Below are 24,602 nucleotides of genomic sequence, written 5' to 3' on the forward strand. Positions count from 1 at the left end.
ACTAGCCAGTATTAAAGAGTGTCTGGAGAGGTATAGCTTAATACAACTTTATTTAGTGCAGTAATTATTAATACAATGATTAACAAAATATTTACTAAAAATCTACTAAAATTTTAAAAGTTAAAAATCTGATTCAGCAAAACTGTATGAACTAATTTAGAGTATAAAAACAGAAGGAAGCAGGGGAGAGGGAAAATAAGAACAAGGGATATGATCATATGGGTACATGAGAAAGATGGGTAAAAGAAAGAAACAAGAAGTGGAGCAGGAAGGGGAAGAGATAAGTAAAAAGGAGAAGGGGAAGAAGAGAAAGTCAGAGAGGAAACCAAAGGAGGAGGGAAAAGAGTAGGGGAGAGAAGAAAGAATTGTTACACGAAAATTTAAAAATAAATTCTGGAAGAATATGCAAAAGCTATTAGTGACAGTTCTAGAGAGTGAGATTATAGGAGAATTTCACTATATTACTAAATATTTGTTTAGCATTTAATTCTGTATAGCAAGCATATATTATTTTTGAAACAATAAAGTATTACAAAGTAAAATGAAAATGCAAGCAAGCTTAGAAGGAGAACATTTCTTCCACATTGTTACCCTGCTACATTTTTCCTGCCAAGTCTGTACCTTCAGCCCTCATAAATATCATTTCATATTTCCATCCCAGGTGTGGCCCCTTCATTTCCTCTGTTCAATGACTGAAAAGACCGGAGAAAACAGAATGGTCTCCATCAAAGATTTACCCTTAACACCCAACACTGACACAATCTATCTTCCCAAAGTGTTCGGATTGCTGATTTTAAGTCATTGGGAAAGAAAAATTGGAAAGCTAGTGCGAGTTATATAAATAATGATCTGAAAGAAATGGAAATGATTGTACTTTGCCAAGTCAGCAATCTAAAAATTCTGTTGGGAAAGCAATACAAAATTGTTTATATCAAGATTGTTTGTGATGTTTCCAATAAAACTAGGAATCAAAGAACTTACTTGGACAGATCTACTCCTTATTAATACTTTGGAAATGTCTTATAAGCAGAAGGCCTCTTAGGATTTATCATCCTTACTCATCAGAGTAAAGAGGAGGGTTTTTACCTTTTGAAATACTTTTTTTAATCTTTCTTCATATTGGTTCAGTACCATAAAAATTCAATCTAGGCCGGGCTCGGTGGCTCAGCCTGTAATCCCGCGCCTTGGGAGGCCAAGGTGAGTGAATTGCCTGAGCCCGTGGGTTCGAGACCTGCCTGGGCAGGTGAGACTTCATCTCTACAATAAATCAAAAAATTAGCTGGGCGTGGTAGCACGCGCCTGTAGTTCCATCTACTGGAAGGCTGAGGCAGAAGGATCGCCGGAGCCCAGCAGGTCGAGTCTGCGGTGGCCAGGTGCGGCCACTGCACTCCAGTCTGGGCGACTGAGTGAGACTGCAACTCAAAAAAAAAAAAAAAATTCAATCTAGTACAGTATTGACTTCTACATGATAAACAGTATATTAAATGGTCTTATATGTATTCTTCCATATGTTTCTACATATTTCTATTTCCACAGGGTAGAGAATAATAAAAGTAGTAAAAGGAGCTGGAAAAATATAGTTTAGTAGCCAACTCTCCCAATCAATAAATAAATTCTTTCAAAGACAGGGAGTTAAACTTCTGTGAGGAAATTTCTTTTTCTTCACACCACTAAACATAGAGATGACTCACAGAAATGGAAGTTAACACCAACCTATCTTCTGTAACTTGGTAATAGTTTAGGAATGTGTGTATTACATTGATGCACGCACATCTTAGGTGTTTCTGGGCATCCCTCATTTTTTAAAAAAAGAATAGTTTGTTTCTTTATACCTTATCATCTTCTGGATGACATCCTTCATAGCTGCTAAATAATTGCACTTTTTTAGTTTAAATCTTATATATGCATTTAGAGAAAGATAGTCTTTTCCTTCTGTACTCTACTTCTAGATTGATCTCCAAGTGAAGTGTGTGGTCACCTTAAGACAGATCCAATATTCAAAATGAAGACTACTCTTTGAGCAAAGCTCCACTGCGGCTGACCTAAGGAAGAAAGGAATCCTAATACTAGGTCTTCACATGTTAAATTAGAGGCAGATCATGACTGAATTTCAGGAGGGAATGTACAAAAGAGAAAGGATGTTAATTCATAAGGTGGCTTGGTCCTATTCAGCTTAAGACAAAAAAGGAACCTCATTTGTGGTGGACATTATCAGTGTTCACTAATAATCAGATCTTCCTTCTAGATATAGAGGACTGTACTTCCGGGCACATTTGTGATTGGGCAGGGCCAAGTAACTAATTTTGGCCAATGTGATGAGTGTCACTGCTGGGTGCCTTTTCTTGACAGAAACATTTAATTACTGGTGCGAGACTCTCCAGAACTCTGTCTTGAATGATACATATACTTAATAAAATACCATGGTAATTGATGAAAGATATTTTTGATGTCACCATTATGGTCAGCAAAGATAAGCTGAAAACTTAGTATTGTCAGCTCAAATCTAGACTCGTTCATGACATTGTACTTTATGTGCATTGTTCATGACACATATGCCCATATGTATATAAAATACATAGGTAGATAAATTTTATAGATAATTTACATAGACTAATAAGGGGAGTTTTGTTTGCTTTTTGGTTCCATGTATTTTGGTTTACTTTTTAATGAGTAATGTTTTTAAAAGAAGAGTGGGTGAGAACAAAAATATAAATGCATCCTTATCTAGTTAACAACATATATTCAGGGAAGAAAGATTCTTTCTTGTTATCTCAGTAGAGAGAAGAAGATATTAAGTTAACATACCATGCTTATAAGCCACAAGATTTGTCATACAACATCAACATGCATGCCTACCCTGAGATATTTAACTGGTATACTGAATATTTTCTATCCACCTCATGCAGATCTGTTATCCCTCCCCTCCTTTCCACCCTAATCTTACCCAACAAGCTTCCAGACATTGAAGCTTCTGGTTGGGTTCATTCCATGGGGAAACTCAAGAAAAAAGGAAAGGTGCACAAGAATGAGGTTAGGATATTGTTCTCTCTATTTCTTCCTTGGGAGGTCACTTAAAACTGGCTGGGTCCATCAAGAAAAAGTCACTGGTTCCCTCAAGCTGTATGCCCTATTGTCCACCTTCTGGCTTCTAATAGCATTTCCCTTCCCTTGTCTCTTCCAGTGTAGGGGTGGTTAACATCTTCACTTCTCCTAGATCTGGGTTCTTGCACTATGTTGGTCTTCTATACAGCATGCACAAATCTGTAATTACTCACTCATCAATTTTTCTAATTTATATATATCAAATATTTCCTTTAGGGTTAGTGACCCTGACTGACTCAGCTAGATAGACTATTGCTTATGATACCAAAAAATTAATGAAGACAAAAAACTTTGCCTAAAATAAACAAAGACCATGCAGATGTAGTTAACAATAAACTGCAGTGAGTTTTTCCCTACATATTGGGAAGTCACATGAATATTTAAAAACATGTATATATGCATATATACAGACATCATATATGTACATATATTCACATATATGTACATGTACATATATATGCATATATGAACATAAATATGTATTAGAGTTCTCCAGAAAGACAGAATAGGACAGACAGATATAAATACATATAGATGACATAGAGATAGAGATAGAAACAGATATAGGTAGATATATGAAAGGGAATTTATTATCAGAATTGGCTCGTGTAATTATGGAGGTTGAGAAGTCCCAAGACAGGCAGTCTGCAAGCTGGAGACCCTAGGATGCTGGTAGTGTGGCTGAGGTCAAGCCTGAAAGTCTCAGAACCAGGAAAGCCAATAGAGTAATTCTCAGTCCAAGGCTCAAGGCCTAAGAAACCTATGGGTCACTGGTATAAGTCCTGAAGTCCAAGGGCCAGAGAGCCTAGAGTCCTGATGACACAGGAGAAGTGTCCTAATTCCAGGAGAGAGAAAACACCCTTTCCTCTCCTTATTTTTTTTTTTTTGTTGTTGTTGTTGTTGTTCTATCCAAGTCTCCAGCCAATTGATGATGCCAGCCCACAGTGAGAGCAAATCTTCCCTCATCCAGTCCACTGTTTCACATGGCAGCTTCCTCTGGAAACAAACTCATAGACACACTCAGAAATAAAGTTTAATTAGTTCTCTAGGTATTTTTTAATCCCATAAAGTTTATGTCTAAAATGAGTTACCACAGATTCACCCCTTGCTAACCTGGCACACATACACATGTTCTTGAATTATACTTAATCTCCAAATAAAGATAACAACAAGGTAATAGTTTTGCGCAACACAATGCAACTATTCTGAATATAAGTGAAAATCCATTAATGCCTTCCCCAGAAGAGAAGGCAAAGTGTTCTTGGGTGATGTTTCCTTCTCTCCTGATAGCCCATTATTAAAATACTGTGAGATAAAATTAACAATACTTAAATACTGATATAAAGTCAATATATCTTATGTTATATGATATGGGGATAAGAGAAATTAAAACAAAACTACTTGCTTTAATATATCTATATATACATGCAAATGTACTTTGTTAAACAGGAAGAAAATACGACAATGACAATCCTCATTTCTGGTAACTAGGCACATGGCTGCAGCTGGTACTAATGACTACTTTCTTCTCCTACTCATCTTATATTCCCTTTGCATTCAGCAAGCATTTCAGCTGTCCCTGGTCACATAGAGCCATTGAAATATGGTTCTATAACTGGTGAGATTACCCAGATTACCCAAATCTTTTTTTTTTTTTCATATCCAGCAGCACTATCTTACCGAACCTTCATTCCTGAAAGGTCGAAGCCATTTGTAGTCCCACCTGGATTTTGTGTTTTTACTTTAGCATTGGCCTTCATCACAGGGCACTTAAAGACACTCTAAGAGATGTTCTGTATCCTAGACATACTCTTTTCCCACTTCTACTATCCTAGACATACTCTTTTCTCACCTCTACTATGGAGCAGTATTTTCCCTTGGTAGTCTGAATCAATCACCACAGTTAACATTGTATTTCCCCTCTTAGCCTGTTAACTCAGAGGCATGAGGAGTCCAGAGTAGCTGAGTGGCAGTCTTAACTTCCAGGTCAATGGAATCATTGTTATGTCTCCTGGTGTCAGCATCCTTTCTCTGGAACTAAGACCTCTAGGCCAGCAGAGCATAACACTCAATGCACAAGAAGCAAAAAATTTGCCAGTGGGTCACTAGGAGTAATGGTGAGTTGTGCCACACCCATTTTCACTCACTGATTCCTAGACTGATGAATCCTGGCTATGAGAGAAAGAGAACCACATTTTGGATGCTGTAGCCAGGTACACCTTGGAGAGTGGAGGTTCATGTCACTAAGCCTGTGCATAGCTTTCATCCCAACCACCATGGCCACTTTGTTCATGAGCCCATTAAGTGATGGCAAGGGCAGCTGGGGAAACAGGCTGACTAGTATCCACAAAATAGGTCATAGTATCTTCCTAATTATTAAAGTACTCTTCTGCTGAGGTTACTTGGTGAGCATTCATATGAAACACAAATATTTCATATTTCTTGTCCATTTAGAGAGGTCTATTCATGTAGACCTTTTCCCCAAATTTGTCATCAATTTTCTAATCATGTTCCTTCCAAGTCCCTGACCATCTAATCAAACCATTGGTTATAGCCCATAAATTTGTATATAATCACATGTCTGGTGATTTCTCCTTAAAGTGCACAACTAGCTTCACTTCCCAAAGTTCTGCCAATTAAGAGGATTTTCCTTCACTGCTGTCCTTCAAGGATGTCCCAGAAAGGGGCTACAGAGCTGTAGCTGTTTGAGTTGGTGCCAGTATATGGTGCCAAATCATCTGTAAACCAGACCCTAGTCTTCTCTTTCTCTGTCAGCTGATCGTAGGATATTCCCCATGAGGTCACTGGTGGAGGATGGGAGAGAGAAGACAGTGTAGCAGGAGTAAGAACTATGGACATTTGGGCTGCTTCTTCATGTAACTTACTTGTGCCTTCCAGACTCACTCAGTCTTGGTCACAACATACACCACCTCCATTTTATGATGAAGCCTGCTATGCACGTTCAACTTTATGTCTTGGTGGGTCAGATAATACCCAGTTTATGATAGGTAGGCAGCTCAGGTCACATAGTAACGTGGTGGCCCATGGTCAAGTAGTCAGTTTCTACTAAGATCTAGTTGCAGGCCAAGAGCTGTCTCTCAAAAAGGAGAGTAGTTATCTGAGAATGATGACAGGGCCTTGCTCCAAAATTCTAAGGCCTCTTCTGTGATTCACTTATGGGGCCTGCCAAAGGCTCCAAATAGCATCCCTATCTGCCACTGACATCATAAGCACCATTAGATCTGCTAGATCCTATGACCCAACTGGCAAAGAAGCTTGCATAGCAGCATGAGCCTTCTCCTATTCTGGCACACTCAAAAGTAGGAGATTTTCAGGTCACTCAGTAGATGGGCCAGACCAATATACTCAAATGAAGAATATGTTGCTGCCAAAATCGAAATATGTCCATTAGGTATGTGTCTCTTTATTGGTTATAGGAGGGGCCATATGCAACAACTTAACCTTCACCTTGGAAGGAATATCTTGACATGTCCCACATCACAGGACCCCTAGAAATTTCACTGCAGGAGAAGGCCCCTGAAGTTTAGTCAGATTTATTTCCTACCATCTGACATGCAAATGCCTTACTATTAAATCTAGAGTAATTGCTACTTCTTACTAACTAGACCCAAACAGCCTAATGCAATTAACGTAATGGACCAGCATAACAATATCTTGGGAAAGGAAAAGGTAATCAATCTCCTTGTGAACTAAATTGTAACTTAGAGCTGCAGAATAGGTACACTTTTGAGAAAGAGTATTGCTGGCCTTGCCAGCTGAAAGCAAATTTCTTCTGGTGGGTTTTATGGACAGGGCTGGAAAAAAGGCATTCACCAGATCAATAACTGCATACTAGGTACCACGAGCTGTGTTAATTTACTCAAGCAGTAAAATCACATCTGGTACAACAGCTGCATATGGAGTCACCACTTGGTTAAGCTTACAATAACCCACTTTCCTTCTCTAAGCTCCATCTCTTTTCTGCATAGACCAAATAGGAGGGTTAAATGGGTGTGTGATGGAAATCACCACCGCTGCATTTTTCAAGTCCTTAATGGTGACACCAATCTCTTCAATCCCTCCAGAGATGTGGATGTATTAGATTTACTATTTTTCTAGTTATAGGTAACTCTAATGGCTTTCATTTGGCCTTTCATACCATAATAGCCCTCACTGCACAGGTTAGGGAACTAATATGAGGATTGTCAACAGTTAAGTATGTTTATTCCAATTATGCATTCTGAAACTAGGGAAATGACCATATGATGAGTCCATGACCCATTAGAGCCACCGTGAATGGGTCTTGAGCTAAAACTTCATTGATCATCTGACCCTCATAAGCCCCTACTCTGATTGGAGGGTCACAGTGACATTTTGGGTCTCCTGGAATCAAAATCAGTCCAGAGCCAGTGGCCAGTAGCCTTTTAAAGTTCTGATTATTTCCTTTCTCCTATGCAGTTACTCTGTGGGGGAGACAGAATTATCCCTCTTCAGTTTCATCATTAAAGCACAACACAGAAACTCAGAGATCAGGGGAGTGAAGCAGCTCTTTTAATCTCATTCTTGCAAGACCAGGTGCCTCTCGGGTGAGCAGGCACACCGAGGCAGTTACAGTCAACATATTTATGCCCTAGAATGCAAGTCCCTTTCCTGGTTTCCCATTGGTTGGGTACTTGCAGGAGTTACACACTTTCTCAGATGACACCTACATGTTTCATGTTGATTGGTTTTACAGAATTATCTTATTTGCATGTCCCATTTGCCAATTGGCTTACAGGATTACTATTCTGATTGGATTCCACCAAAAGTTTAAAAATGTAGCCCAAAAAAGTAAAAAGCCAGTGAAAAGAAAGCACAAAGAAGCAGCAAGTGAATCAACAAAAGAGAAGCACAAAGCATTTAGACACCATTTTGAGAACCCAAGATAAGCTAGGCTCCAATTTGACAATAAATCACCATTCTTATTTCTCACACCCTTTTAAAAGCTCATAGGTCCCTTTGGGAAAGGATAGGAGAAAGATTAGCAGTATAAATTTTCAGTAGTATACTAGGGTCCTTTTTGGGGAAGATCCAGCCTCCCCATCATTCAAGGGGTCTGGGCCTGTAAACTGTCTCAAGTCTGGGAACTGACTGAGGGACTATGATTCTCTATTTTTATGATTCAAGATAAACTTTTGTTCACTTGTCCTGAAAGTTTTCTGATTCTACAGATCAAGTAAAAATTTAGTAAGCTTCCTATTTATTTCATTTCTAGAAACACCATGATTAACTAGCCAATGTCAAACATCTACACAAGTCAAACTATTATCATTTTAGCTTTGATTCTGTTCTCTATTATGGTAAATAAACTCACCTTGCCTTTGGTGGTTGAGTGCTTTCATGTCCTCTGCCACCCTGAGATCCAATTATTCCCATTGCATTTAAGTTTTCCAATTTAGTGATTGTGCTTTTACTGTAAGGTCCAGACTTCAGAGAAGTGCAATCACAAAGGACTTCAGGCATATCAGGGCTCTCTTCACAAACCTTTTTCAAAGTATTGGTGAAAGGTATGTCATCTGGATCCTCCCAGTGTGGGTGAGTAGGTTTTAGGTGACAAATCTACTATAGCATTTCTATGCCCTTAAGCTTCTGAATCCCTTTCTCCACTTTAAACCAAGAAAGATCGAGCATCTCTAATTCATTCATGGTGGGCCATCTTTTGACCCATGATTCAGCCAAACAAATAAAGAATTAGCACCTATCCTAAGTCTTTGAGCTGCAATGTTAAATGTGGACTCCTGTTTAGTGGATCCACATTAATTCAGCTTGATTCAACCTTATGTTCCTTCCCCCATTATCCCACACCTTTAATATCCATTCTCACATATGTTCCCCAGATTTCTGCTTGCATAAATTAAAAAATGCAAGTAATTCTTTTGTAATATAGCATACCACCTCATAGGTGGTAGTTTGTACCTCACTTTTCGGAGCCTGCTGGGACTTGAGTCTAGTTTCAGGTATAACTATAAAAGAGGGATGGTGGGGGATGGACTTGAAGAGAATTAGTATTGTCTTGGTTGGCAAATGTTTCAGGGGAGGCCATTACCATTTCCTCAGGCAATGCAGAATTAAGCTTCTCAGACACAGATGAAAATACCATAGTGGTTAGGGATGCTGCTTCCCCTGGGGTTGTGGAAATCACTTATACTGGCAAACAACACTCATCAGAATTTAGGAGTTCAATGTCCCAGTCTCATCAGGGTCTTCTCACACAGCCCCATCTCAACTTACAAAATCTTACTCTTTCCCAAGGAATACTGTCACTTTAACAGTAGACCTGTAAGGCTGAGAGTTCAACTTTCATTGTAATTCAGCCAATCACATAGCTAGAGTTTGTGCTTGATGTTCACCAATTTCAGCGCTGTGACTATAGGAGAGAAGATTCTCCCTCTGGGCACATTTAGAAGCTTTTAGCGATTCCTTGGTTTTCTATGAATGTTCAAAAGTATTAAGTACAGAGTCACTAAGTTCCCTACCTCTTATCAGTGATTTATTAGGAGAATCTGATATAGTTTGGATGTTGGTACCTCCAAATCTCATAGTGAAATGTGATCCCCAGTGTTGAAGTTGGGGCCTAGTGGGAGGTGTTTGGGTCATGGAGGAAGATCTCTCAAGAATGGCTTTCTACTGATTCACAGTAATGAGTGACTTCTCACTATATTACTTTCACCTGAGAGCTGGTAGTTCAAAAGAGGTCAGCATCTCCTCTCTCTCTCTCTCTCTCTCTCTCTCTCTCTCTCTCTCTCTCTCTCTCTCTGGCTTCCTCTCTTGCCATGTGACATGGCAGCTCCCCTCCACCTTTTATCATGACTGTAAGCTTCCTGAGGCTTCATCAGAAACAGATGCCAGGAATATGCTTCTTGTACACTACAGAACTATAGATCAAAATAAACCTCTTTTTTTTAATAAATTACCCAGGCTCAATTTTTTTTGGTAATGCAAAATGGACTAATATAATATCCAATGCAGATATTTTACTTATCTATAAACACAGTTTCACAGCATGGATTATCAGTACTCTTTGTAAAGTAGAGTCGTTAGCATTTTGAGGTCTAATCAGATTGGAGAGCTAATCTCAGAAACCTCAAAGCCAATTAAGAAAATTCTTCTTTAAAATTCTGTGCCTCTAGAACCACTCCTGGTACCAAAATCCGTATTCATCAGAGTTCTCCAGAGAGACAGAACCAATAGGATAGATAGATAGACAGACAGACAGACAGACAGACAATAGAGATAGAGAATGATAGATTAGATATAGATATAGATGACATAGAGATAGCAATAGCGATAGAGATAGAGGGAGTTAGAGACAGAGATGATGGAGACAGAGAATACTTATGAGAATTGGCTCAAATGATTATGGATACTAAGAAGTTCCACAACAGATTGTCTGCAATCTGGAGACCCGGGTAGCCTCGTTGAGTCCAAGTCTGAAAGCCTCAGAGCCAGGGAAGCCAATGGTGTAACTCTTAGTCTGAGGTCAAAGGCCTGAGAACCTGGGAGGCTGCTGGTGTAAGTCCTGGAGTTCAAATGTCAGAGAGCTTAGAGTTCTGATGTGCAAGGATAGAAGAACAAGAGTATTCCAGCTCCAGGAGACAGAACTAAAATCACCTTTCCTCTGCCTTTTTTGTTCTGTCTGGGCCTCAGTCAGTTGGATGGTACCTGTCCACACTGAAGGTACATCTTCCCCACTGAGTCTATTGGCTCACATGTCAATCTCCCTTGGATGCACCTTCAAAGACACACTCAGAAATAATGTCTTACCAGCTCCCTAGGTATTTTTTTTATCTAGTCAAGTTGACATCTAAAATTAACCATACAAATTCACACACACATACCCTTGCACATACATATATATATATGCACATATACAAATTTAGTTGCTTACACAAAACACATGCCAAGCTAACTCAGGCATGTGGCAGAAAGCTAGATCAAGGATTCTGTGTGAATTCACTGGCCTGAGAGGAAAGATGTTAACCACACAGATCAAGCCACTCTGAACAGAATGTTCTCCTGACAGGACCATATTCTCATCGACTGGAACTATCTCTGAGATAATCCAGAGACTGCAGAGATGGGAGATGCAGCAATTCACAGGGTATACATAAGGACAGTCAGTAGTTGCAAGGGCCAGAACCAGTGGATTTGGCAAGAAAGATACAGATAGAAAGCAGCTGCTCCTGGCAGATATGGTCTTGAGAAATAACAACATAAGGACACTTCCAAGAGGGGTCTAGCTAACATTGAGAATTTTTCATATCTGAAATATTACATAATTTTATCCTTCCTATTATCTTGTAGGCTTCAACTCTGCCAATTAACCTGTGGATTCGTGTACATAAGAAAAGGAGAAGCCGGGCTCGGTGGCTCAGCCTGTAATGCAGCGCCTTTGGGAGGCTGAGGTGAGTGGATTGCCTGAGCCCGCGGGTTCAAGACCCGCCTGGGCAGCGAGACCTCATCTCTACAATAAATCAAAAAATCAGCCGGGCGTGGGAGCGCATGCCTGTAATGCCGGCCACTTGGAAGGCTGAGGCGGAAGGATCGCAGGAGCCCAGCAGGTTGAGGCTGCGGTGGCCGGGAGCGGCCACTGCACTCCAGTCTGGGTGACAGAGTGAGACTCCAACTCAAAAAAAAAAGAAAAGGAGATATAATTTTAGAAGAACTAATTCTCTAATACCAAAAAAAACCATTCTTTTCTATCACACACTTGGGACAATGGTCAATTCTTACCATCATCATGTCACTGTAATTAAAAAATACATTTTTCATAACTGCAGAACTACAGGGTTAAACATTCACACAAAGAGCAGAAATAATAGATTTGTGCTATTTATACCACATCACTTTAGGAAGCAATCCCCAATAACTTAGGGAATGGATTAAAAGTCTACAATTGTCATGGTTTGATTTTTATGCAATTTCTAAGCATTGGAAATTGACTTGAAATTCTTTGAAATGACTGACTATCAGCTGTTCGTGTCAACTTTGTGGCAAATGTAATGTATTATACACAGGATCTTCCAGAAATTAGGCTAAGGTTGGGTCATTCACGCACAAAAAAAATCTTCAAATTTTATCTCCCATTCTTTAAAATGTTACTTATAAATTAACATTGCAAAGCTCTTCTGAAATTATCTCTAAATTTGTATTTATTTTTCTAATACAGCTCTGATACATACCTAGTGACATCTAATAGTGCACGTATGTAAAAATTCAACATTACTAAATAAAATTAATGTACTACTACTTCTTCAAGTGGTAGGTGGTTTAATTATGTGTTATATATTTGTGCTATTGTGCTTAGGAGCTGAGGATGGGGATGGTAAACTGATAAATACTAAAGGACAATAAGAATTGGAATACATAAAATTAGTTTTGACATTTTATAGAATTCTACAACAGACCAGACTTATTTTCAAGAAATCTTTACACACTGGTTTTTACTAGTTTTTTGTTTGAAGAATAAAGTAGTAAACATTATTTTTGTCATTGAATTACAGCACTTAATTTTTAAAGAGAATAGCAAATAATGTATTTTTATAAAATAATTCAGTTTGTTATTTCATTGGGGCTAGAACTTCATGTTTATATAGCAAAATATTTTATAAAGGATCTCCCTGTCTCTACAAAGAAATAGCAATCAACTAGATGGGGAAACAAAACAATATTTTCAAAGAAACAATTGACAGAATAACCACACAAATCCCCAAATACAAGCAGGTAACAGCAAACTAACAACATCTACATAGTCTCAATATCTGTGTGGGAGAAGGGAAAGAGAAACAATGGGAGTCTGATAGGTCTGAAAAATAAATAATCAAAATAGTAAACAGGAGAGACTGGTGATGTCACCAAAATGGTGGAGTAGAAGCAATCTAACTCCACTCTCCCCACCAAAAACCAAAAACAAATATCTAGCACCAAGATTATTACCAGCAGAATCTCAGAACTCAAATCTAAGGCTGAGATGATCCCTGGGTCCACAAAGAAGTGAAAAAACTACAAGCAGCTGATAGGAGATGCCATTTTCTATCTACAATGTCCCTCTCCCAGTCTGTCAGGTAACACAGATGGAAAATTTATCCCAAACTAGTGGTTTCTACACTGGAAAAAGTGAGGTCAAGGTTGACATCCAGCTCCCCAAAACCCCACCTTGAGTTCACTTGCAGAAAAATCACTTCTGTCCCAAGTCTTTGAAAGCATCACCAGTTCATTTAGAGAGAAAAACCCATAGTGGTAGCTACAAAGAGGTGAACCCAGTTTGGAAATTCTGCTCTTTATCTCAGTCAAAGAAGCTGCCAAACCTAAGTGGCTGTTCAGCAGCACTACCATTCTATAGGAAGCATATTCCACATGTTTTCTCACCACAAACCCCTGGCCAGCCTTCCTACACAGTCAGGATATCCCCTTTGGAATCTCCCACATTCAGAACAGGCAGTGCTCCAAATGTTTATGAGGGTCTAGGCAAACTTAGACTTAGGAACTATCTAGTGCTGAAAAGGAGGCAGAGATCTAGTATTAAGGGACTCATAGGCCACTGCAAAGAACCTCTAAGCAAACATACCCTAGAAAGACCAAAACAAGCCAGACAGTGAAGACTGGAATAACTAATTATTCAATGTAAAGCTACAGATGTACTTCCACAATAAACAACCCAACAAACAGGGAACCATGACCTCCCCAAATAGAGATAGCAAGGAATAGTGTGAGTTCTCAAATCAAGAATACAAAACAGCAGTTTTAAGAAAACTTGGCAAAATCCAAGATAACACAAAATCAATTCAGAAATGTATTAGAGACATTTAAAAAGAGATTGAAATAATTTTTAAAAGTCAAGCATAAATCCTAGACCTAACAAATCCTTCCCTGGAGGGGATACTTGGAATCAAGCACCAGGGGATCCCCTCCTGAGGTGGTTACAACCCACCACTGCTCTGAGATCAGAGCCCCTCAGTGTGCAGGATCATCAGCCATTCTCGGGGGTCTTTCAGGAGGAGGCAGAGGAGATCAGCTGCTCCTCAGCACCTGGCCCACACCACCAGCTGCAGAAGTGAGCTGGGTGCTGGCAGAGAGAACTGTGGAGAGGGTGCAATGAGGAAATCTGGAGCTGAAATAAAAAGTGCATTAGAAGTCTCAAGAGCAGAATGGATCAAGCAGAAAAGAAGAATCAGTAGGATTAAAGACAGGCTACTAGAAAATATACAGAGGAGGGTTAAAAAAGAATGAAAAGGAACAAAGAATGCCTGCAAGATATAGAAAATAACCTTAAAAGAAAAATCCTATGAATCACTGACAGTAAAAGGGACTTGAAAAAATCAAAGAATAGAAAGCCTATTCAAAGAAATAATAACAGAAAATGTTTCACATCTAGAGAAAGATATGCATATCCAGGTACAGAAAGTTCCAAAATGATCCTACCCAAATAAGATTACACAAAGGCATATAATAATCAAAGTCTCAAAGGTGTAAGACAAAAAGGGGGTCCTAAAAGCGGTAAGAAAAAAGAATAATATAAAAATGATCTCTGATTCATCTGGCAGCATTCATCTCAGTGAAAACCACACAGGCCTAGAGGGAGTACAACAACATATTTGAAGTGCTGAAGAAAAGAAACTACCAACAGGGAATACTATACCCAACAAAACTTTACCTTCAAACAAGAAGTCTTCCCAAGACCAAAATAAGCTGAGAGAAATCACTACCACTCAACACATCTTATAAGAAATACTAAAGAATGTTCTTTGATCTGAAAGGAAGATATATGATTGCACCAGTGTTGGGTGCATATATATTTATAATTGTTACATTTTCATGTTAAATTGACTCCTTTATTATTATGTAGTGACTTAATAAAGCATTTAAAGATGCAAAAATAAAACATTTAAAGATAAAACACACCAATAAGAGTAAGTAAGCAGACAAATTCAGAATACTCTAATACTGTTATTATGGTGTGTGATTCACTCATATCTCTAGGTATGAAGGTTAGAGACAAATCTACCCAAAATAATAATAACTACAGTAACCTGATAAGACATTGACAATATTAAAAGATGTAACATGGACAACAACAAGAAGTCAAAATATGGAGGAGACAGAGGTAAAGTGTATAGTACTTTAGTTTTTCCATTGTAATCAAAGTTAAATTGTCATCTATTTAAAATAACTTGTTATATCTACAAGATTTTTTTTGTAGCCTCATGGTAATCACAAAACAAAAACCCATAATAGATACACTTAAAAAGCAATGAATTAAAACATACAACAAAAGAAAATAACTTAACCCCAAAGGAAACATGGTGAGAAAAAAATAGAGGAGTTGCTAAATAACCAGAAAACAAGTAACAAAATGGCAGTAGTAAGTCCTTACCTGTCAGTAATAACACTGTATGCAAATGGACTAAATTCTCCAATTAAAAAGCAAAGAGTGGCTAAATGAATTTTTTAAAGACCCAATTATATGCTGTCTACAGACAATTAACTTCACTTATGAAGACATACTTACAATAAAAATGAAGTGATGGGAAAAGATATTCCATCCAAATGAAAATCAAAAAAAAAGCAAAACTAGCTATAATTATATCAGATAAAATACACTTCAAGTCAAAGACTATAAAAAGATACAAAGAAAGTCACTACATAATAATAAAGGAGTCAATTTAACATGAAAATGTAACAATTATAAATATATATGCACCCAACACTGGTGCAATCAAACATATAAAGCAAACATTCATAGATCTAACAGGTAAATAGAATACAATACTATAATATTAGAAGACCAATATTCCACACTCGATAATGGACAGATCATCTAGACAGAAATTCAACAAAGAAACATAGAAGTCAAACTACACTCCAGACCAAATGGACTTAAAAGAGAGCAACACTTTCTTCTCCTGGGCACTGATTGGGACTGCCAGTTGCCATTCAGCTTAATAGTTTTTTATTATTATTATTCCAGTTCATAGCAGTCTTTTTATGTGCCTGGCCCTTGAACAATAATCTTTCATTCTCTGGACTGGGCCAAACTTGAAGGCAAAATTCTAGGTGTGAGTTTAGAATTAAAGATAGTACCTGAGAAGATGGAGAGGGAACAAGTGGAAGTGTGAAAGTCTCTGCAAGGACAAGTGTCTATAAAAACAGTCTGTGTGATTGAGTGAGTGCATCTGAGTAAGTGACAGTTCATCTGAGGAGATATTCGAGATCAAGCACCTGGGGGTCCCCTCCTGAGGTGGCTAAAAGAGATCCAAGTTCTCCAGCATGCAGGATCATCAGCCATTCTCGGGGGTCTCTCAGGAGGTGGCAAAGGTCAGCTGCTCCTCAGTGCCTGGTATTAGCCCACACCACCACCTGGGGCAGTGGGCTGAGTGCTGGCAGAGGGAACCATGGAAAAGGTGTGATGACAAAATCTGGAGTTGAGTCCCACCAATGCTAGCAAAGAGACACTGACTGCCACCATTTTCTCCATCCCTGGATGAGCAGAGAACTACATTGGCCTGCCTGGCTCTGTTGAGCATTTAACCTGGGACCCAGTGGCAATCTCCACAACCCTCTGGAATTGACCATCACTGATCCAAAGAGGAAACTTCAGGAGCACACAGAGAGATGGACATCCCACCCCCAAACTGGACCAAACATGGACACATCTGATCTGAGTGGGGAGCTTGACAGCAACAGCAGTACCAGGCAAGTTGGATAAGAACAGATCTGATTCACCATCCTCCCACAGTAGTCTGTGGAGTGTCTGACCCACATTAAGAGCAACCTAATCAGTCTATGCATACAGTGGAGGGGAGGAACTGGAGATCACAGCCCACTCCCTACGGCAATAGGCAGCCAGAAGTGGCAGCAGTGCTTGGGAAAGGAACCTGAAGTTCCAGAGAAGGCCACAGAAGGAGTTCTTTTTTTTCCTCTGTTTTTGTTTATGTTTTAGTTATGTTATGTTTGGGGGGGGTTTTTGTTTTTTGTTTTCTGTTTGCATATGGGTATTTTTGAGGGTGAGTACATCATCAGGGTTTTTTGGTTTGTTTGTATGCTTGTTTGTATGTTTTTTGGAGTTTTTTGTTTTTGTTTGTTTCTTTGTTTATTTGTTGGTTGGCGTGCCTGTCTGTTTTCCTTCTCCTCTCTAATCTTCCTTTCATCTTCCTTTTTCCTTTTTCCATTCTTTTCCTTTTTGCTCTCTGGAGACATACATATACCCCTACAAAATGGACAGATTGTAAGGTGGTGGGAAGTGGGTTTCTGAGAGCCCACACACCTGTCAGTGAATACTGTGATCTACATATAGCTTCTGAACCATAACTTCTCCATCACACCGTAATCAAATCCTGAAACTGAAAAAAACACAGTCACCTATCACCAGTCTAGCTTCAAAATTGAACAAATCCAGAGGATCTTCATAATGAAGAATAGGGTATTAAGCAAACAGAAGTGAAAGCTATCACCCCTCTCACTGAGCAACAAAATTAAAGAAGGGAGGAAAGTGAGAAGAAAACCATCACAGATGAAGACGAACCAAAAAAAGAACACAGGTTCCATACAGACCACTGAGAAGACAGCACCTGAGAATACAGACTTCAAAACTCAAAAAGTGAAGAACCCTCAGAATGACTTGTCTCAAACAACAAACCCAGATAACAAGATATAAATAGAATGAATAGAAATGAGAAGAGAGACGAAGAAAAAATGAAGGAGTTGATAACTGAGATGATGGCAGTAAAGAATACAGTAAATGAAATAAATAACAAACTGACAAGCATGGAAAGCAGAATTAACCACACAGAAGAAAGAATCTCAGAGTTTGAGGACCAAAATATGGAACTAACTCAAACCATTAAAAACATAGAAAAGAAGTTTAAAAAGAATAAAGCCTCCAAGAGATATGTGATTATATCAGCCTACAATTATATTAACCTGTGATTAATTGGCATTCCTGAAGTAAATAGAAAAACAGAGGCTACCCTGGAACAAACATTCCATCAAATTATTCAAGAAAACTTCCCTCATGTCATCAGAGACATTGCCATTCAAACACAAGAAATTCAGAGAACTCCTGCAAGGCATCCAATGAGAAAGACAACTCCTAGACATATAGTAATTCACTTACACAAAGTAGGTATAAAAGAAAAAAATCCTAAAGGCAGCAAGAGAGAACAGTCAGACTTACTTACTGGGGAAGACCAATTAGTAAAGCAGCAGACTTATCTACAAACACTACAGGCTAGAAGAGACTGGAATCCAATCTTCAAAGTTCTCAAAGATAAACAATTCCAACCAAGAATTTCCTACCCAGCTAAGTTAAGCTTCATCAGCAATGGAGAATTCAAATCCTTCACAGACATTCAGTCCCTAAGAGTTTATGCTGCCTTCAGACCAGCTGTATAATAAATGCTCAAGAATGTATTAAATACAAAAGAAAGAAAAAGAAGAATGACCATACTCTTCCCAACAGCAAGAAAAAGAATGAAAACACACACATATATCAACAAAAAAATCAAAAGAAAATCAATAAACAAAAAAAAAAAAAACTCTGTAAGAACCTAATTATGGGGATAAATAAATCTCAATAATTAACCTGAATATAAAAGGACTAAATGCACCACTGAAAAGACATGAAATGGCAAACTGGATTAAAAAAACATGAAGCAACAATATGCTGTCTTCAGGAGACTCATCTCACCAGAAGAGACACTCACAAACTCAAAGTAAGAGAATGGAAAACAAATTTTCAGACAAATGGAACACAAAAGAAAGCAGGAGTTGGAGTCTTAATTTCAGACAAAATATCCTTTAAGCTATCAAAAATTTAAAAAGATATAGAAGGTCAAATGATAAAAGATTCAATCCATCAACAAGAAACATCCACCCTAAACATATATGCACTCAACATAGGAGCACTAACCTTTTTAAAGTAGCTTCTAGGTAAACTACAAAAAGACATTGATTCTAACACTATCATAGTTAGGAACTTAAATACCCCACTAAAAACCCTAGATAGATCATCAAGGCAAAAAATCAACAAGGAGATCCAGAACCTCAACTTGATTCTTGATCAAATCAACTTAATAGATACCTACAGAACACTCCAGCCAACAACCACAAAATATACATTCAATTCATCACAGCATCCAACATACTCCAAGAGTGACCACATCCTCAGCTATAAGTCAAGCATAAATAAATTTCATAAGGTTGAAATACTGCCATGCATCTTCTCAGACCACAGTAGGATAAAAATAAATATTAACACCAAAAAGCTATCCCAAAGCCCACAAAAACATGGACACTAAGCAGCATGTACAACTCCTGGGTCAACACAGAAATTAAATCAAGAATTAAAAGACTTCTGGAAACAAATGAAAATGAAGACACGTCTTACCAAAACCTCTGGGGTGCCATGAAAGCATTACTGAGAGGGGAATTCATTTCTTTATGAACACACATAAAGAAAATGGAAAGATCACAAGTTAACAACCTAGCAAATCACCTAAGGGAGCTGGAAGGACAAGATCATCAAAACCCTAACTTCAGCAGAAAAATCTAGATCACCAAAGTGAAAGCCCAAATACAGGACATAGAAGACAAAAATATCATAGAAAAAAATCAACAAAACAAAAAGCTGATTCTTTGAAAGGATAAACAAGATTGAGGGACTCCCAGTCAGATGGACCAAAAAAAGAGAGAGAAAGCCCAAATAAGCACAATCAGAAATGCAGAGGCTCAAATCACAATGGACCTTGAAGAAATACAAAAAATTATCAGAGATTGTTGTGCAAACCTGTATGAAAACAAACTCAGAAACCTAAATGAAATGGAAGACCTCTGATATCATACAACCTCCCAAGGCTGAAACAAGAAGAAATAGAGACATTAAATAGACCAAGGAAATCGACTCCATCACAAGAAAACGATCCAAAAAAAGGCCTGGACACGACAGCTTTCTAGTGGAGTTCTACAAAACGTACAAGGAGAAGCTGATACCAACCCGATTGAAAGTATTCCAACCAATCAAGAAAGGCATAACTCTCCCCAAATCATTTTATGAAGCTAACATCATACTGATACACAAACCAGGTAAAGATCCAACAAAGAAAGAGCTATGGGACAATATCCCTGATGAATATAGATGCAAAGGTTGTCAACAAGATTCTAGTAAATCAGATCCAGCAACACATCTCAAAAATCAACCACCATGATCAAGTAGGCTTCATCCCCAGGATGCAGAGCTGGTTCAACAGCCACAAGACCATAAATGTAATTAAATACATTAGCAGATGTAAAAATAGGAATCATATGATTATATCATTAGACCCTGAAATAGCTTTTAATAAAATCCAGCATCCTTTCTTGATAAACACCTTGAACACCTAGGCATGGAGAGAACATACCTCAAAATAGTAAGAACCATCTACAATAAGCCCACAGCCAACATATTGCTAAACAGACAAAAATTAGCATTTCTCCAGAGAACCAGAATAAGACAAGACTGCCCACTTTCACCCCTTATGTTCAACATAGTGTCAGAAGACTTAGCTAGAGCAATCAAACAAGAGAAGGAAATCAAGGAAATCAAAATAGGAAATGATGAAGTCAAGTTATCCCTCTTTGTTGATGATATGACTCTATACCTCTAAAGTCCAAAAGAGTCTGGCAAAAATTTTCTTGCACTGATAAAGGACTTTGGCAAAGTCTCAGGGTACAAAATCAATGTGCAAAAGACAGTCACATTTTTATACACCAACAGCAAACAGGCAGAGAACCAAATAAAAAGTCCAATCTCATTCACAATAGTCACACAAACAAATGAAATACCTTGACATCTTCCTAACCAGAGAAGTGAAAGCTGTTTATAGCAAAAACTACAAAACACTGCTCAGAGAAATCAAAGATGACACAAATGGAAAAATATTCCATACTCATGAACTGGAAGAATCAACATTGTTAAGATGTCCATCCTACCAAAGGCAATCTGCAGATTAAATGAAATACCCATTAAATTACCAGCATCATTTCTGCTTAGACCTGGAAAAAACAATACAGAAATTCACATGGAAACATAAATGACCACAAATAGCCAAAAGAATCCTTAGTAAAAGAAACAAGGCAGGAGGTATCACACATTCAGACTTTAAACTTTATTATAAGGTTACAATAATCAAAACACCCTGGTATTGTCACAAGAACAGGCATATAGACAAATGGAACAGGATAGAGATTCCAAAAGCAAAACCTCAATTTTTCAATCAACCCATCTTTGACAAAGCTTCCACTAACAACCACTGGGGAGAGGAGAACTTATTTGGTAAATGGTACTGGGAAAACTGACTGACAGGCCAGGCATGGGGGCTCATGCCTATAATCTCAGCACTTTGGGAGGCCAAGGTGAGAGGATTGCCTGAGCCCATAAGTTTGAGGCCAGCCTGGGTAACTTGGCCAGCCTGGGTAACTCACGTCTACAATAAATCAAGAAAAATTAACAGGGCATGATGGCACATACCTCTAGTTCTAGCTACTGGGAAGGCTAAAGTGGGAGGATCACCTGAGCCAAGCAGATCGAGGCTGCAATGGCCATGAGCATGCCACTGCTTTCCAGCCTGGGCAACAGAGTGAGACTCTGACTAAAAAAAAAAAAAAAAAAAAGGTGGCTGACCACATGCGAAGATTAAAACAAGATCCCTACCTATTGCCATATACAAAAATCAACTCTAAAATATATCAAAGACCTAAACGTAAAACCTCAAACTATAAAAACCTTAGAAAATGCAGAAAACACCCTTACGGAAATTGGAACTGGCAACCAATTCCTGATCAAAACCCCAAAAGTCCATACCATAAGAGATAAGATAGACAAGTGGGACTTCATCAAACTGACAAAGTTTCTGCAAAGCAAAAGAAACCATCCAGAGAGCAGGGGAACAGCCCACAGAATGAGAAAAAAAAATATTTGCCAACTATATATCTGACAAAGGCCTAACATCTAGGATCTATAAGGAACTCAAATGTGCTGAAAAGAAAAAAAAACCAGCCCTGTTACAAAGTGGCGAAAGATATGAATAGACACTTCTCAAAAGAAAACATATGAACAACCAACAGATACATGAAAAAATGTTCAGCCTCACAAATCATCAAAGAAATGCAACTTAAAACCACACTGAGATACCACCTAACTCCAGTCAGGATGGCCATCATCAATAACTCAAAAAAAAACAAATGCTGGAGAGGATGTGGGGAAAAGGGAACACTTCTACACTGTTAGTAGGAGTGTAAACTAGTACAACCTCTGTGGGAAACAGTGTGGTGATTCCTAAAAGATCTAAAAATCAATCTTCCATATGACCCAGCAATTTCCCTTCTAAGAATATACCCAGAGGAACTCAAATCACTCTATGAAAAAGATATCTGCACATGCATGTTTACTGCAGTATTATTCACCTTAACAAAAACATGGAACCAACCATGTTGCCCACTGAAAGTGGACTGGATTTTTTTTTAATGTGGCACATATACACAATGAAATATTACACAGCCATAAAGAAGAACCAAATGAGGAACTTCACAGCAACTTGAATGTACTAAGAGTCTATAATACTCAGTGATCTATCACAGAAACAAAGTCCTGAGTACACATGTTCTTACTCATAAGCAGACCCTGAACAATTATCATAATATTATAAGAAAGGAATTGGTAGTTGTGAGAAACTGCCAAGGGATGGGAAGCACACTTCGTCAATAAGGATCTATGATCTCAAGTTAGGAGAAGTGGGGACCAAAGAGAGGCCCAAACTTTACCTGTACTATGACCATTTGAATTGTACCCACATCTTTAAAATAAAAATTTTTTAAAATAGACAGCTACATAACATTTTACCCAACTGCTGCAGAATACACATTGTTCTCCACAGTACATGGAACATTCTTCTGGATAGACAACACTTTAGGCTACAGAACAACAAATTCAAAGAAGCAGAAGTCATGTCAACAATCTTACCCCAATGACATAAAAGTAGAAATCAATAACGAGAAATTTGGAAATCATATAAAAACATGACTATTTAAAAACTTACTTCTGAGCCAGGCTCGGTGGCTCAGCCTGTAATCCCGCGCCTTTGGGAGGCTGAGGTGAGTGGATTGCCTGAGCCCGTGGGTTCGAGACCCGCCTGGGCAGTGAGACCTCATCTCTACAATAAATCAAAAAATCAGTTGGGCGTGGTAGCGCATGCCTATAATTCCGGCTACTCGGAAGGCTGAGGCGGAAGGATCGTGGAGCCCAGAAGGTCGAGGCTGCAGTGGCCGGGAGCAGCCACTGCACTCCAGTCTGGGTGGCACAGTGAGACTCCAACTCAAAAAAAAATAAAAATAATAAAAATTTAAAAAAAATAAAAACTTACTTCTGAACAATGAATTGAGTACCACGTGTCCTCACTTGTAAGCAGACCCTGACATTTACCATAATACTATACGAAAGTACTAGGACACTGCCAGGAGAGAGGGAGGCTACATAGTATCAGTAAGCTTACCTGATCTCAAACCAGGTGATGTGTGGACCAAAGGGAGGCCCAAACTTTACCCATATGATGACCACTTAGATACCTAAATCTGAATTCTATCCCACATCTTTAAATTTAATAAATAAATAAATAAATAAAAACATACTTCTGTATGACCAATATGTCAATAAAGAAATTAAAAGAGAAACTGAAAATTATCTTGAAACAAATGAAAAGGGAAGCACAACACCATATTCTTTGGAATATAGAAAAAGCAGTAAAGTGACATTTACAGCAATAAACACATACATCAAAAAAGTAGAAAGATTTCAAATAAACAGTCTAAATATGCACCTCAAAGAACTAGAAAAGCAAGCACAAACCAAACACAAAATTAGAAGGAAAACAATAATAAAGATCAAAGTAAAAATAAAATTACATAAGATTTAAAAACTGCATAAGATAGATCAACAAAATGCAAAAGTGGGTTTTAGAAAAGATAAACAAAACAACAACCCTTTAACTAGACTAACTAAGAAAAAAGAGAGAATATACAAGATTTAACCATAAAGAAATAGAAAATCCAAACAGACCAATAACAAGTAACAAGATTCCCAAAACCTGGCAAAGAACTAACAAGGAAAAAAAATTACAGGCCAATCTCCTTGATAAACATAGACACTAAAATTCTCAACAAGATTCTAGCAAATTGGATCCAACAACACATCTCAAGAATCATCCACCATGATCAAGTGGGCTTCATTCCTGGGATGCAGGAATGGTTCGACATTTGTAATACCATAAACATAATTCAGCACATCAACAAATGTAAAACCAAGAACCATATCCAGCAAAATCCAGCATCACTTCTTAATAAAGAGCCTTGAACACCTAGGCATAGAGGGAACATTCCTCAAAACGGTAAGAGCCATCTATGATAAACCCACAGTCAACATTTTGCTCAATGGG

Source organism: Carlito syrichta, unplaced genomic scaffold, assembly GCF_000164805.1.
Source record: "Carlito syrichta isolate Samal-C Ts95f unplaced genomic scaffold, Tarsius_syrichta-2.0.1 Scaffold314129, whole genome shotgun sequence".
NCBI lineage: Eukaryota > Metazoa > Chordata > Mammalia > Primates > Tarsiidae > Carlito > Carlito syrichta.